Source organism: Oryctolagus cuniculus, chromosome 15, assembly GCF_051225735.1.
Source record: "Oryctolagus cuniculus isolate XC-2025 breed Fujian yellow rabbit chromosome 15, ASM5122573v1, whole genome shotgun sequence".
NCBI classification, from domain to species: Eukaryota; Metazoa; Chordata; class Mammalia; order Lagomorpha; family Leporidae; genus Oryctolagus; species Oryctolagus cuniculus.
Window position 1 is genome coordinate 40,664,746 of NC_142881.1, and position 16,597 is coordinate 40,681,342.

Consider the following 16,597-nt stretch of genomic DNA (forward strand, 5'->3'; position numbering starts at 1 on the left):
AACTTGGCATGATAATAAAGTTCCTTCTGCCATAATCTACTCAGAAAGATAACCTAACGTGACCCGAGGAGCCGGTACTGTGGTGTACCAGGTAAAACCACTACCTGCAGTGCTGGCATCCCATATGGGCGCCAGTTTGAGACTTGGCATCTGGGGAAGTGAACCCATGATTAGATTTATTTGTGTGTGTGTGTGTGTGTGTGTGTGTCTGGCCTTTCAGATAAATAACATTAACTTTTTAAAGTCAGACGCTCACCATTGGCATTGACTGACCCAACATTGCATGTCTGCAGGGCAGCAGCATGCTTGGCAGTTGGCAGCTCTGGCAGTTCTTCAGCTGCTTTAGCCCAGACTGACAGGAGCAATCTGTGAGACCTGCTGCCACCCCAACTCCAGAGGGCGCTCCAGCCACTTTGCTGCTTGATTCCCAGTACTTCAGCCTGTAAGGGATGAAGGGGGAAAGTTCTGGCTTTAAGGAGACCTTAGCCTAGGTTCAAGTCCCAGCCCCACCACCTAAACTCATTGCATGATTCCAGGCAATTTAGAAAATTTGGAGACACTGATCTTTCTCAGCTTTAAAATGAGTTCAATAATGCCTAGTTTTGTTTTTGTGTTAAAGATTTATTTTGTTAATTTGAAGAGAGAAGTAGAGGGAGAGAGCTTCCATCTGCTGGTTCACTTGCCTCGTGGTGGCAGTGGCAGGGACTGGTCCAGGCTGGAGCCAGGAGCCTGGAAAGCTAAGAACCTGGAACTCCCTCTGGGTCTCCCACATGGGTAGCAGGGGTCTAAGCACTAGGGCCATCTTCCGCTGCTTTCCCAGGCACATTAGCAGGGGGACAGATCAGAAGTGGAGCAGCCAGGACTCAGAGCAGCACTCCAAAGTGGGCTGCCAGCATCGTAAGCAGCACATTAACCTGCCGCATCACAGCACCAGCCCCAACTTTTCCCTTTTCTTAGTCTTTCATGTTTTTTTTTAAGAATTTCTGTTGATTTTATTTCCAAAATATGTCTCAAAACTGCCCACTGCTGCCCACCTCCCATTGGCTATCATCTGAATGGCTGCCCGTCTGATTCCTGCCTGTTTCCCGTGTTGCCCCGACCCAGTCTGTTTTCTGTATGACAGAGAGCCCTTTCTTAACACAAAAATTCAGTTTCTGTCACCTGCCTGTTTCACAGATGCCAGCAGTTTCTCATTATACTTCGAATAAAATCCTAACTGCTTACCGTGGGCTGCAGTTCCCCCAGAAATTAAGCACCTGCCTCCGCCCTCAGCCTCATCCCATCCTACTCTTGTCCCTTGTCACGTGGGCCTCTGGAACTGCCCATGTCTTTCCTGCCCCAGGCAAGGACCTTTGACTGTGGTGCCCTCTGCCTTGCTTTTCGCCTAGATTGCTCCTCATGTTTTGGAGCTGAATCACTTATGAATAGGGCCTTGCCTGCAAATTAAAAAAAAATAAAAATAAGAAGAGTGGCATAAACACTTGGAAGTTTGCTTGAATCATATGACAAAATTTTTAGAAGTACACACCCAGGGCTGGTGCAACAGCTCTCTGAGCCCCAGGAACTCTCCTCTCCCTAGCCTTCACTCCACCATCTTTCATACATTGAACTCACTCACATGTCTTCCCTCATATGAGAACTTCCAGCCTCTAGGTCACAAGAGGGCTGCTACATCATAAAGAAGAAGAAGGGGAGAATTCAGATTTTTGATTAACTTTTTGCAGAATTTTGCACATTAAAAAATAATATCTAAAGAGCTTTGCATGAATCTATCATGAAACTACAGTAGTTACCAACTTGTGGCTAATATTGTTTCATCTATTACCCACCTCCCAACTCTTCTTCCCTTGTTATTGTGAATCAAACCAGACATTCTATCACTTTTTTTTAGTGTTTCACTATGAAATTCTAAAAGATAAGACTCTTCTTTTTTAAATATAACCACAATACTGTTGTCACAAAAAAATAACAATTCCTTGTGTGGGCATGTGTTACTGCAGAGGGAAACAATCTCATTTTATGGGGAAAAAACCCTGTATTATTCATAAATTGACAATACTAACAAATTGAAATAAGGTTCACTCTCAAGAAAAAAAGAACAATTCATTAATATAATCAAATTATTATTCCTTAATATATTCAAATCTCCAGTTAGTCCATAGAAGTCATATTTTTATGGTTTAAAGTATCCAGATAAAATGCATGTGGTTGAAATGTACTTGAAGCCACTTTTAATCCATAAGGTCTCCCTTCATCTAGTTTTCTCTTTGAGATTTTTTTAAAAAAAAAAAAAAACTTATTTATTTATTTATTTAAGATGCAGAGTTACAAACAGAGAAAGGGAGAGACAGAATGAGAGGTCTCCCATCCACTGGTTCACTCCCCAAATGTCCACAATGGCCAGAACTGGGCAGATCTGAAGCCAGGAGTCAGGAGCTTCTTCTGGGTCTCTCACGTGGGTGCAGGGGCCCAAGGACTTGGTCCATCTTCCACTGCTTTCAGAGGCCATTATCAGGGAGCTGGATCTGAAGTGGAGCAGCCAGGACATGAACTGGTACTCATATGGGATGCTGGTGTCGCAGGTGAAAGCTTAACCTACTACACCACAGCTCCTGAGATTACTTTTAGAAGAAACTGCTTATTCGTCTAGGTGTTCTGGGTTGCATCCTTATGTTATATCCTGTATATCTTATGAGTTAATAATTATATCTTTAGCTTTTATTAGATTCAGTTTTATTCATTTATTTTTTTATTTTAAGACTACCTATGGGAGGTATTGTGTTTCCTTTCTAGGGTATCTGTGAATAGTTGTCTCTCCTTTATGACATTGGCAGGTTTTAATGATTAATGTCTAAATTCATTAATGTGTTACATTATAAAATAGTGGTATTTTAACTCTATCATTCCACCTTCATTTATAATCTGAAATAATTTTATAAAAATAAACTTCTTCTACTATTAGGTTACCCAGTAACTATAGACAAAAAGGGAAGATAAAAACTTGATATTTTCATTTAGCTTACCAGTTTCCAAAACAGTCATTCAATTCACTAACATCCTTCAGTGATAACCAATCAAGCCTCCAAAAAAATTAATTCTATTTACTCATAGATTTAAGTATATCTGATGTGTTTCAATACAATGAAGTTATTGTTCTTAGTCAGATAGCCATCCAGAGCCCAAAGATGTCAGTGGATGGTGTTTGCGTCATTCATTATCTCCTCAAAAAGGTTTCTTCCATAACCCCATCAGAAGAATGCACCCCTTACTTCCTTTGTACTATTAATCTCAAATTATACTTACTGTATTAATTTGTTAAAGGTCTGACTGCCTTATCTGATTATAACTTCATAGTGTTTTCTGTAGCACAGCATCTGTAGGTGCTCATAAGAGATAATCAATAAATATATTGAAAAATGAAACAAACGAGGTAGACAACATTGCTATTCCTACTGTAAACTCCACTGTTGACTGTGCAGTATGGTAGCCACTAGCCACATGGTGATCTTTAAATTTAGATGAAAACTAATTAAAAGTAAATAAAAGTGAAAAATGTAGATCATTAGCCACATTGCACACACATAAAAGCCAATTATTACTAGGACAGCCTATGCCTAGTGTGGTTTTGTACATTTCCCTCATCATAGCATTTGATTACATAGGCCTGGAGAGAAGAAAGAACAGGTAAATTAACTTAATCAAGGTCATTCAGTGAGTCACACAACTACTAAGAGGAAGAGCCAGCATTCAAACCTACATCTGAGTAAATTCACAGATAGAAGTCTTAACATCAGAGCATCGTTATTGTAATTATTTAATTCTGCTTTCAGTTTCTGTCCCTCTGGAGATATTTATAGGGAGCTCTAAGCCAGGATACCACAAAGGGTAACAAACTGTTGCAGTTTGCCTGAGACTCAGGAAGTTCCAAGAATGAAGAAAAGTTCCAGAAAACCAAGCTACCTGGAGAGTTTGGCATAGTGGTTAAGGTGCCCATATCCATAATTGGAGTACCTGGGTTTGAATCCCAGTTTCCTGCTAATGTACATCCTGGGAGGCAACAGAAGATGATTCAAGTACTTGAGTCACTGCCACACATATGGGAGACATGGAATGTGTTCCTGGTTCCCACTCTGACCTGGCCCAGCCCCAGCCACTATGGGCATTTGAGAAATAAACCAGTGGATGGGATCTCTCTCTCTCTCCCTCCCTCCCTATTCTCTCCCTTCCTCTTCTCAAATAAAATAAATAAATAAAACCATGCTATCACATTATCAAAATTATCCATTGAGCTTTGTGGAAAGTCTATAGATGGGTTCACTCAGTTCTATTTTAACCACTTCAAATATGCCATACTTTAATGTTAGAATCGAGAAAGTTGGAAACTTCATTTACCAGACTTCCTTGTAGCTTGAGTCCTGTACATGGGCTAGCTCTGCCAAGCAAATGGACTTGGGAAACATCTGGAAGACCAGATTGGACAGGAGGCTGCACTTCTGCTGTTTTATCTAGCAGGCTGTGCAATGACAGCAGAGGTCTCAGTGTCAATCTGTACTTAAAGTTATGGAATGGGACAGAATGCATACATTTTGCAGGTGCAGTTTCAGGTTGAGACAGTCATTCCTGGCACTGGTAGCAAGAACAATGCTCCCTGATTTCTTGGTTTATAACTAACAAAAGTAGAAGCTTCCTTAGCAAGCCTGTTCTATGATGTAATGAATTCTACCCAGGGGTGGGTGTTATGGCACAGCAGGTTAAGCCACACTTGGGAAGCCAGCATCCCACACTGGAGTGTCTGGTTTTAGGCTGGAGTCCTCAGTTCCAAGTCCCAAGTTTCTAGTCTCACTTCTACTTCTGATCCAGTTTCCTGTTAACAAATATCCTGGGAGGCAGCAGGTGATGGCTCGAGTAGTTGGCCACCCACTGGAGAAACCAGATAGAGTTCTTGCTCTTGGGTTTGGCCTGGCCCAGCCCTAGCTGTTGTGAACTTTTGGGGAGGGAACCAACTGGTGAAAGATATTTCTCTCTCTCTCTCTTTCTTTCTTATTCTGCCTTTCAAATAAATAAAAATAAACCTTAAAAAACAAGGAAGACAAGAATTCCACCTAGAAGGGCATCATTACCAGGAATGCAGCCCAAAGGCTATTCCTCCAGCCTTTCTGTTATACATAAGTTATAGGCAAGGAGGTAGTCAGAGATCAGAGAGAGTCAAAGGAAATGTGTCAATAATCCCCTTCCCCCATCGCCCTAGCCAGGATTGCCTCTACTCTCCCGCCATGGCCAGCAAACCGGACTCACTACTGGAGCATGTTACCTCCCAGAACTGGTGCTGGCTGGCTGAAAATATCCAACATGGCTCTTGACTACATCCCCAAGATAATCTGTTACCTATTATAATATCATTATAATAAAATTACCATGGCTGACATTCCTACTCCTATCAGGCACCTGACACCAAAGCACTTGTGAGACTGCCTAAAAAGGCCAGAAATTGAGCAGTCACCAAATTCTTGGAAATTCCACTACTTTTTGGAAAATTCCACTCAAATCACTACCCCTATGCCTCTATATCACATAAAGGAATAACCAAACCTCATGTGTTCCAGCTCACTGTAGAGTATACCTACAAGCCCCCTCGAATGTGTACTTATACTTTGCTACTAAATCTGAATCCTCTGCTAACTTATATCTACATCATGTCCTTGAATTCATTCATGTGGGACCGGATCCCTTGCTACAGTTCTAGTGGTTTTTGTAACTCAGTTCGCTTTATTATTTTATTCTGTGCTGAAGTCAGTTTTCTTTTTTTAAGATTTGTTTATGTATTTGAACATCAGAGTTACAGCAAGAGAGGGAGAGACAGAGAGAGGGAGTCCTCCATCCACCGGTTCACTCCCTAAATGGCTGCAATGACCAGGGCTGGACCAGGCCGAAGCCAGGAGCCAGGAGCTTCATCCAGATCTCCCATGTGGTTGCAGGGGCTTAAGCACTTGGGCCATCTTTTGCTGGTTTTTCAGGCATATTAGCAGGGAGCTGGGGGCTGGCACTGTGGCATAGAAGGTAAAGCCACCTCCTGCGGTGCCGGCATCCCATATGGGCGCCAGTTTGAGTCCCAGCTGCTGCACTTCCAATCCAGCTCTTTGCCATGGCCTGGGAAAGCAGTTGAAGATGGCCCAAGTGCTTGGGCCCCTGCACCCATGTGAGAGACCTGGAAGAAGTTCCTGGATCCTGGCTTTGAATAGGCACAGCTCCAACCATTGCGGCCATCTGGGGAGTGAACCAGTGGACCTTACTTTCTCTCTCTCTCTCTCTCTCCCTCTCTCTCTCTCTCCTTCTCTCTCTCTCCCCTCTGCTTCTCTGTAACTCTGCCTTTAAAATAAATAAACCTTAAAAAAAGAAAAAAAAAAAGCAGATAGCTGGATTACAGTTGGAGCAGCTGGGACAAAAGCCAGCATCTACACGGGATGGCAGTGCTACAGGCAGCGGATTAACCTGCTGCACCACAACGCTGGCCCCATGAAGTGAGTTAAAATAATGTGATAACATGATATAATGGAAAATGTGTTTGACCTCAGTCCCCAGTTCCTGACACAGTTTCTTATCCTTTAGAATTTCATGGGTGACAGGAATGTCATTTGTTCTCATTAGGTAAGCTCTGTGACAGGAACCAGGGACACCACCAAATATGAATATATTTCATATTATACCAAGGTCAGTTCTGGAGGTATCTAGACATGACTTCAAAGGTCAGTGACATCATTTTCTGCTGTTTGTACTTGGATAAGTTATTGAGACTCTAAGCTGTGGTCCCTTCATCTGGAATACAAGTATAATAACAGTGCGGCACTCACAAGGTTACGGTGGTGATTAAAAAGATGGCACTTACAGTGCTTGGTATGTGTATGACACATGACGTGAAGTCTCAATAAATGATAGACAATATGATTTAAACTGTGCTGAACTCCGTTCTGTTCCTGAAATTATGCCCCGCACTTGGAGTTACTTCAGGTCACACTGATTATAGCCTATCAAATTTCAAGGCTGCCACATCCTACCTCCCCTTCATATCATAATTAGTAGATGCTCAAAAATATTAGTGACTGACAGGAAGTTTGTTCATGTGGGGTGTGGTTCATTCCCGTAAATATAGTTATTACAGGTAGTGGCAGCTGCTGATACTATATTTTCCCCATTTCTGTTGACCAAAATACAAGAAACCCCCCAAAAAATATTATCTTGGATATAAGTGTTTCAAGAAAAGATTGCATCACCAGAAAGAAAAGCAATCGTCATTGAAGAATAGTAAAGAGAAAAGGCTTACTCTCTGTGATCAATTTTTGGTAAAGACTAATTGACAGAGACATTGGCTAAACTCTCTCCTAGAGTTTATTTCAGTGATTGGTTTTCCTTACATTTCATTTGTCCCACCCACCTATTGAGGGGGACATGGTCAGTTCATTCTTCCAAAGAGTGAGTAATTATGATACGAATATCTTCCCTATATTCACTCCTACCTTGATTAACTTCTATTTAATATTCAGAACTCAAACATTAGTTCCTTTGCTAAAGCTTGTAAGTGGCCAGGTCTTGCTGGCATGTACTCTTATGGCATGAAGAGTGGCACCTTTTCTGCACTTTGTGGTATGCTTTAAAAGGACAAAATTACAAATTAGGTTCAAGGTCTTAATTGCCTTTATTTTTGGTTCTAGAAACAGGCAACATTTCATTCCATAAAATAGAGTAAGTGTTCTGGGGTGGGCATTTGACATAGTATTGTTACAGGAATATGGCAGCAGAGAAGATATTATTACCTCAGTTCTTTGTCTCACATGGAAGAATTTCCAAGCAGATAAGCATAGAGATTTTTTTAACAATTTTTAAACTTTTATTTAATAAATATAAATTTCCAAAGTACAGCTTATGGATTACAATGCCTTTTCCCCCCCATAACTTCCCTCCCACCCAAAACCCTCCCATCTCCCACTCCTTCTCCCATTCCATTCACATCAAGATTCATTTTCAATTATCTTTATATACAGAAGATCAATTTAGTATATACTAAGTAAAGATTTCAACTGTTTGCACCCACACAGAACACAAAGTATAAAGTACTGTTTGAGTACTAGTTATAACATTAATTCACATTTTACAATACATTAAGGACAGAGATCCTACATGGGGAGTAAGTGCACAGTGACTCCTGTTGTTGATTTAACAAATTGACACTCTTGTTTATGGCGTCAGTAATCACCCTAGGCTCTTGTCATGAGTTGTCAAGGCTATGGAAGCCTTTTGAGTTCGCATACTCCAATCTTATTTAGACAAGGTCATAGTCAAAGTGGAAGTTCTCTCCTCCCTTCAGAGAAAGGTACCTCCTTCTTTGATAGCTCTTTCTTTCCACTGGGATCTCACAGAGATCTTTCATTTAGGTTTTTTTTGTTTTTTTTTGTTTTTTTTTGTTTTTGTTGTTTTGTTTTGTTTTTGTTTTTTCTTGCCAGAGTGTCTTGGCTTTCCATGCCTCAAATACTCTCATGGACTCTTCAGCCAGATCCAAATGCCTTAAGGGCTGATTCTGAGGCCAGAGTAATGTTTAGGACATTTGCCATTCTATGAATCTGCCGTGTATCCCGCTTCCCATGATGGATCATTCTCTCCTTTTTAATTCTATCAGTTAGTATTAGCAGACACTATTCTTGTTTATGTGATCCCTTTCACTCTTAATCCTATCATTATGATCCATTGTGAACTGAAACTGATCACTCTGACTAGTGAGATGGCATTGGTACATGCCACCTTGATGGGATTGAATTGGACTCCCCTGGCACGTTTCTAACTCTACCATTTAGGGCACGTCAGATTGAGCATGTCCCAAATTGTACATCTCCTCCCTCTCTTATTCCCACTCTTATATTTAACAGGGATTACTTTTCAATTAAATTTAAACACCTAAGAATAATTGTGTGTTAATTACAGAGTATTAATTACAATAGTATTAAGTAGGACAAAAAATATTAAAAGGGATAAAGTATTAAGTTGTTCATTAACAATCAGGACAAGGTCTGATCAAGTCACTGTTTCTCAAAGTGTCTATTTCACTTCAACAGGTTTCCTTTTTGGTGCTTGGTTAGTTGTCACAGATCAGGGAGAACATATGATATTTGTCCATTTGGGATTGGCTTATTTCACTCAGCATGATGTTTTCCAGATTCCTCCATTTTGTTGCAAATGACTGGATTTCATTGGTTTTTACTGCTGTATAGTATTCTATAGAGTGCATGTCCCATAATTTCTTTATCCAGTCTACTGTTGATGGGCATTTAGGTTAATTCCAGGTCTTAGCTATTGTGAATTGAGCTGCAATAAACATTAATGTGCAGACAGCTTTTTTGTTTGCCAATTTAATTTCCTCTGGGTAAATCCCAAGGAGTGGGATGGCTGGGTTGTATGGGAGGGTTATATTCAGGTTTCTGAGGAATCTCCAGACTGACTTCCATAGTGGTTTTACCAGTTTGCATTCCCACCAACAGTGGGTTAGTGTCCCTTTTTCCCCACATCCTCGCCAGCATCTGTTGCTGGTAGATTTCTGTATGTGAGCCATTCTAACCAGGGTGAGGTGAAACCTCATTATGACTTTGATTTGCATTTCCCTGATTGCTAGTTGACCCTGAACATTTTTTCATGTGTCTGTTGGCCATTTGGATTTCCTCTTTTGAGAAATGTCTATTGAGGTCCTTGGCCCATCTCTCAAGTGGGTTCTTTGTTTTTTTGTTGTGGAGTTTTTTGATCTCTTTGTAGATTCTGGTTATTAATCCTTTATCTGTTGCATAGTTTGCAAATATTTTTTCCCATTCTATTGGTTGCCTCTTCACTTTCCTGACTGTTTCTTTTGTAGTACAGAAACTTCTCAATTTGATGCAGTCCCAAATGTTAATTTTGGCTTTGACTGCCTGTGCCTCCAGGGTCTTTTCCAAGAAGTCTTTGCCTGTGCCTATATCTTGCAGGGTTTCTCCAATGTTCTCTAATAATTTGATGGTGTTGGGTCATAGATTTAGATCTTTAATCCAAAGCATGGAGATTTTAAAAAGCAAGATTTATTAAAGTCAATGACCTCCACCCAGAGCAGCATGGAGGAGGGGCTTCCAAGACAGGTAAAGACCCAAAGGATCATGTGGCACTGAGGTTTTTAAGTACTGTTTGGAAGGAAAAAACTTGACAATTAGATTGGCATTCAGTTACCAGGCGGGGACAAAACCCATCAAAAGACCTGATTTACAATCCTTTATCCTAACTGGCTTGCTCATGAAAAGACATAAAACCATCCAGAAGGGTGTGATAGGTAACTTGTTTTCACAATAAACTCTGAGCTCCAGAAGGATCACCACTCCTTTGCTATTCTCATGGTAAATTTGGAGATTCCGAAGGGAGGAGGGTGAACATTTTGTTCTTGCTAACAAAATGGGGGGAGGCAAGCATTCTACACCCCAGATTCCACTGGAACCACCCTAACTGCCTATTAGCCCATCTGACTTCCCACAGTATTTAAGTCAGTGCTTGTGATACCACATCACATATCAGAATTCCCAGTTAGAGCTACTCTGGTTCTGAACCAGCTTCCTGCTAATGAGCATCTTGGGAAACAGCAGATGATGGCTCCCGCCTCCAGGACCCTACTACCCACATGGGAGACCTTGATGGATTTCCTGACTTGGATCTAGCCCAACCCTGGGCTTGTATGGGCCTTTGGGGAGTGAACTGAGTAAAAGAGACAGAACAATAAGAAAATAATAGGTTGGCTAACATCAGGTTATTTCAGGCTGCTTCTTTTGTGTAAGGATTAAGGTAGAAGGAACTTTAGTATCATGCCAATTAAAACTTGCCAGTTTGGGAAATTCAGCTTTTATCTCTCCTGATTTCTCAAAAGGTGGTACTGGGGCCAGGGAGATGAAGGGCAGTGCAGTACACTGTGGCCCAGCAGGTTAAGCCACCTTTTGGAATGCCTGTATCCCATGTGGAATTCAGGTTTGATTCAGCTTCTTGCTTATTCATCTGGGAAGCTAGCAGATGATGGCCTAAGTACTTTGTTTCCTGCCACTCACGTCAGAGACCTGGATGGAGTTCCTGGCTTCTGGGTTTTGCCTGGCCCACCCCTGGCTATTACAGGGATTTGAGAAGTAGACCAAGGAATGGAGTATTTCTTTGTCTCTCTCTTGCTATGACTTTGAAGTAAAAGAAAGTGAATAACTGGAAAAAAAAATATAGCAACACAGGTGGTTTAGCCTGGGTGACTCCATTTTGATCTTTGGTCTATTGGGGCTGACTACAAGGTCCTGGTCCAAAACAATAGCTTTCCATAATTTTTATTTAACAGCACTTACACCTGTGCTTTTTGTTGCTGAAGGCCTGTCTTTTCTGTAATGTAGGTGAGGCCAGAGATACCTTGGGTGTGAGCATGGTACTTTTTACACAGTAGTTGCTCAATTCTGAAGAAAGAAGTGAGAATCTCTAATGAGAGGGTGGATCTTAGAAGCTTTGGAGAATGGCATTTGTTCAGTATACTTACTTGTATTTGGTGGGCTCTGACTCCCTGATGATATCACCCAGCTTTATTAATAATTCAGGATATTAATAATCTTGTGGGTTCTTGCCAGCTATTTAGATAAGAATTCTGAATACTGACTCAAAATAAACCAGGCAACATGGTAAGTTTTAAACGTTTTATTCAGTGAGAGAAATGCACAGGAAATTGAGGAGGTTATTTAGGGGAGAAAGAAGTCTAGAAGCTAAGTTGGGTCCATACCAGGCAGAGAGCAGGCCAGGAGCCACATGGAGCAAGGTGTGTGATTATGAGCTACCACAGGTAGCTTAGCATGGGCAGGAAAGCAAAGGCAGAGGAGAGGCCAAAAGGCTGCACACCCAAAGACGCGGCACAGCAAGGGGAGGGCCCACGTGTTCCAGGCCTTTTATTTACTCCCAAGGGTAGTGGTTATATAGTCTGATTGGCAATGAGATCACACAGGGAGCGGGGGTTGGGGGGATGAAGGTGTGGTCTCCAGTTCACAAATCTAATCAATGTAATCCTGTCTGCTTGCCTGTATCATTGGGGCATCTCTGTTCAACTGTAGGTCCTGCAGAACGTTCAATAATGAAAATGATTGTGCTCAAATTTTATCTCTTGTATGATGTGGCCTTATCTCTGAGAAACATACCAACACCTGTAAGAAAAAAGCAAAAATGAAAAAAAAAATTCTCAGAGGCTGGCATTGTGGAGTAGAGGGGAAGCCACCACTTAACACCAGCATCCAATATCAGAGTGCCGGTATAAGTCCTGGACTGGCTTCCAATCCAACTCCCTGCTAATGTGTCTGAGAACACAGTGGAAGATGACCCAAGTACTTGGGATCCATGTCTCTCACATAAACGACCTGGATTAAGTTCCAGGCTTCTGGCTTCACCCTGGCAGAGCCCCAGCCATGGCAGCCATTAGTGGAGTGAAACAGTGGAGGGAAGCTCTTTCTGTGTTTCTCTCCCCTCTCTGTGACTCTGACCTTCAAATAAATAAAATAGTTTAAAAAATTATATAATCCTGAGCCTATGCTATTCTGGCAGTTAATGTTCTGATAATTATTTTAAAATCATACCTTGAAATGCATCCTTTCTTTCTTTCTTTTTTAGATTTTATTTATTTATTAGAAAGGCAGAGTTACAGAAAGAGAGGTCTTCCATCAGCTTGTTCACTCCCCAGATGGCTGCAAAATGGCTGCAATGGCTGGAGCTGAGCCCATCCGAAACCAGGAAGCTGGAGCCTCTTCTGGGTCTCCCAAGTAGGTGCAGGGGCCCAAGGACTTGGGCCATCTTCTGCTGCTTCCCCAGGTCATAACAGAGAGCTGGATCAGAAGTGGAACAAACAGGTGCCCATATGGAATGCCAGCACTGCAGGTGGTAGCTTTACCACTACACCATAGCACCAGCCCCAAAGTGTATCCTTTCTATAAGCTTACACTATAGCTAATTCTAATGCAATCTTGGGCATATTTGACTTTATTTTCACATTAGAAAATAACTATAATTTCTACAGTGATAATATGTAATGATGGCCTAGTGGACAGACTTTATCTGTGTATCTTCAGAAAATAATAGCAAATTACAAATCTCATTTACAGTCATTAAAAACTTGGTTATAAACCCACATTGCACACCTTCCCCTTTAATCAGGAGGAAACCTTTTCCAGAATCCCTGGGAGGGCTTTCCTTGATAGCTCAGTGGCCAAACAGCTCCTATGTCAATTACAGATTTAGGCCTGTTAGGATTGTTCTTCTGAGTCTGGGGCAACCTCCTCAGGCAGTTTCACCACCCCCTGCTTGACAAAGACTGGAAACTGAACCAGAAAGGAGCACCCACTTTGAAGACAACCCCAGGATCTGCTTCTCTTCCACTCTGTAGCCCCAGTTCCTTCACCTGTGACAAGAGGCTAACTGCGTGCTTAATTGATTGCACACTCATTTAAATGCTTTAACTCTCATTTGCTGCAGGTACTGTGTTGAGTTCTGGAGTTTCAAAGATGAAAGCCCCTACTTCTGTTTTGGGAGGCTGAGAGCTATCAGAAGTGCTTTGGGGTGCAGACAGGTAATATGAGTGCATAAATTTAGCCTGCTTGCTTTCTCATCTAACTTTTAGCTTAAACGCACTCAGCTGGTCTAAAAGAATGGTTCAGGGCTGGGGCAGAACATGGGGGGAGGGATGTGATTTCATGTTTGCTGATCCTTTAGGAAAAAGAAGATAAAAGTTGCACTGAAATGTGAGAAGTGTTGAATTAGACTGAGACAAGCAGAGGGATTTGCCTTTAGTAGAGAGCCCCACCTCCACCCCCTATCCAGCCTGGGAGTGGGGAAGCTGAGGGTGGGATGAGGAGCTACTCAGAGAAGGCCTTGCCTGAGTACTTTGCGCTGACTCTTGAACAGTGAGGAGATAACCACACGGTTCTTCTGGGGAGCTGCACAGGGTGCGAGTGGGAGTACAGGAGATAAGGACTGAGGCAGACAGGGCACGATGGACCCATGTGCCCTGTTGAACAGTTTGTGTAGATTATGAATTGCAGGGCATCCATCAAGGAAATGAGGTACAAGAATGCCATAAGCAGATCTTTATTTGTCAAAGGGTCATCTTTTTAAAGTTTAAGACACAGAGACAATATAGGTAGAAGGTGTTGTTCCTTTTCTGTAGTCTTTATCTTGCATACTGAAACCACCACATCCCCAGTTACGTAAACTAGAAGCAGAGAAGTCACCCACGCTCTACCTGTCTCTTACCATCCATTTGACCACCAAGCTCTATGGATTCGTTAAATGTTCTTCTAACCTGTGTCCACTGGCTCATTTCCCAAATGGCCGCAATAGAGCTGGGCCAGGCCAAAGCCAGGAGCCAGGAACTCCATAAGGGTCTCCTATGTTGGTGGCAGGGATTCAAGCACTTGTCCTTCATCCCCTGCCTCACAGGTGAATTAGCAGAGAACTAGATATGAAGCAGAGCAGCTGGGACTCAAACTGGCGCTCTGATGTGAGATACTGGTGTTGCAAGTGTAGGCTTAACCTGCTGCACCACAATGCCAGTCCCCGAAGTGTTTTTTTTTTTTTAATTAAATATGTATCCCCATCATCATCATTACCTACTTATGAGTCAGTCTAAGGACATGGGCCAAGAATCTGTGCTTAAAGTTTTTCTTAGTTTACTGGTAACATTCTGTTTCTTGATCAGGTGCTGGTTACATTGGGTATTCATTTGGACAAAATTCATTGAGCTCTGTAGGATATACACCTTTTCTCTATGTGTATCAGTTTTCAATAAAAAGGTAACAAGTACCTAGGTAACACTCAATGTTGGAGAACCATTGACTGTCCTGTCTCTACTAAATTGTAATCCCCTTGAGGGAAGTGAAGTCAACTCTGTTGTCTCTATAGTCCCAGCCTATGTTAATGCTTTCAACATAGCGGAGCACACACTTAATGAATGCCTGCTAAGTAAATGAGGAACGGAAGGAGGGAGGTCACTTGTGGCTTCTCTCTTCCTTCACTCTCTTCCAAACATTATTTTTTCCATGAGCCTCCTGGAGCACATGACAGCTCTTGCCTCAAAGTTACACCTCCTACACACCCCCTGAAAAAACCTGTAGAAGCCAGCTGGCTGATTCACTACCACAGTCACGGTGTAACTGATACAGGGTACCAGCCTAACAAGGACAGGAGAAAGGAAGCGGGTGGAAGACGTTCTGTCCCCAGTACCAACACTTTTGCCCTGCTTGGGCCTGAGCCATCTGGCTCGGGCTTCCCTCACTGTGACTGGGAATCAAGCTGGAGAGAATATGTCCTTGGAGATATTGTAATGCTAAGACTTCTATTTGCATCTCTGATGTAAGTTGCTTCCTAAGTGTCTCAGCTCTATTATGTGGGTCAGCTCTATTATGTGGGAATTCTGAAACTACAGCAATGGTGGTTTTTAGCAAACTTACTGTAGAAAGTAAAAGGGACCCTAGGCAAAATATCACCAAAGTCATTTATTCACTCACAAATAATTACCAAAAGCATCCTAGGCATACAGTGATAAACAAGAGTCATGGGCCTTAAGGGAGTAGTGCAGTAGGGGGAGATGGGTAATCACAAAGCATTTTCTTTTTCATAGTGCTTGTGATGTGCTGGGCTGTTTACAAACATCAGTTCATTTCATCATTATAACAGCTTCATGATATCCTATTATTACCTCCATTTACAAATTACAGAACAAATGTATTTTATAGTTACAAACTGATAAGGGGTTATAAGGGGAATACAGCAATTAGGGAGAAATAGCAGGAAGACCTAATAAGGTAGTCTGAAGGGTCGGGGAAGTTTTTGCAAATACAAGTAGTAGAAGCAGAGCTCTAAGGGCTAAGTTGCTGTTTAGTAGACAGAAAACATCTTAGGGAAGAGAAATTGCAGGCAATGGAAACAAGAGATGCAAGATGTTTGAGGAACAGCACAGGGAGCCCAAAATGCTGCAGGAGAGGTAGGTGGGTAGCCCAAAATGCTGCAGGAGAGGTAGGTGGGTAACCAGACCACCCCAGTTTCTTTTCCTCTAAGTGATCAAATAACGTAAGATCAGGTAAGAGAGTTGAGATATAGGGTCTAGTCCTAAATTTGTTCTCAGTAATCTCAGCCATCTGTCTGTGGTTTAGTTGCATCATTTGAAACAAACAAAGCCAATGAGCAAATCAGAGGGGCTCAAGTGGCCCTGTGACAGGTCTCCCAGTGGCAGTCCTTGCCAAGCCCTAACTCCTCTGTAGTTTCAGTACAAATGAGAGAACATCACAGAAGGTAAAACCCACAATAAATACAGCTGTGAGCATAGTTTGTTCCCCTCACTTGAAAGCAAGAGTGAATTGCTAACAGTGTAAGAAGCATAATAATTGCCTCTTGTCAAAGGAAAAAACCACAACAACTTAGAGATCTTAATTATATTTATTTTCCTTTCTAGAATAACGCAACACTTCACAGAACAAGTGTCCCTGTGGTCCAAGTAAAGGATTGGTTTTACAAAAAAAAGAGTTAAAAAAAAAAAGCAAAAGCAAAA

General features: G+C 41.8%; 1 protein-coding gene across 2 annotated transcripts in view; it reads left to right on the top strand.

Moving 5' to 3' along the window:
- The window catches only part of LOC100344091 (jerky protein), a 71,857-nt gene extending 55,260 nt beyond the window's left edge, over positions 1-16,597 (top strand). Inside the window, exons 3-4 of one of the 2 annotated variants that reach the window (XR_016222155.1) lie at positions 13,528-13,621; positions 16,502-16,597. The gene's annotated coding sequence lies outside the window, so the exon portion shown is untranslated. Of the gene's footprint in view, positions 1-12,669; positions 12,975-13,527; positions 13,622-16,501 lie in introns of those variants that run through there. The other variant, XR_016222158.1, reaches the window with a different exon arrangement.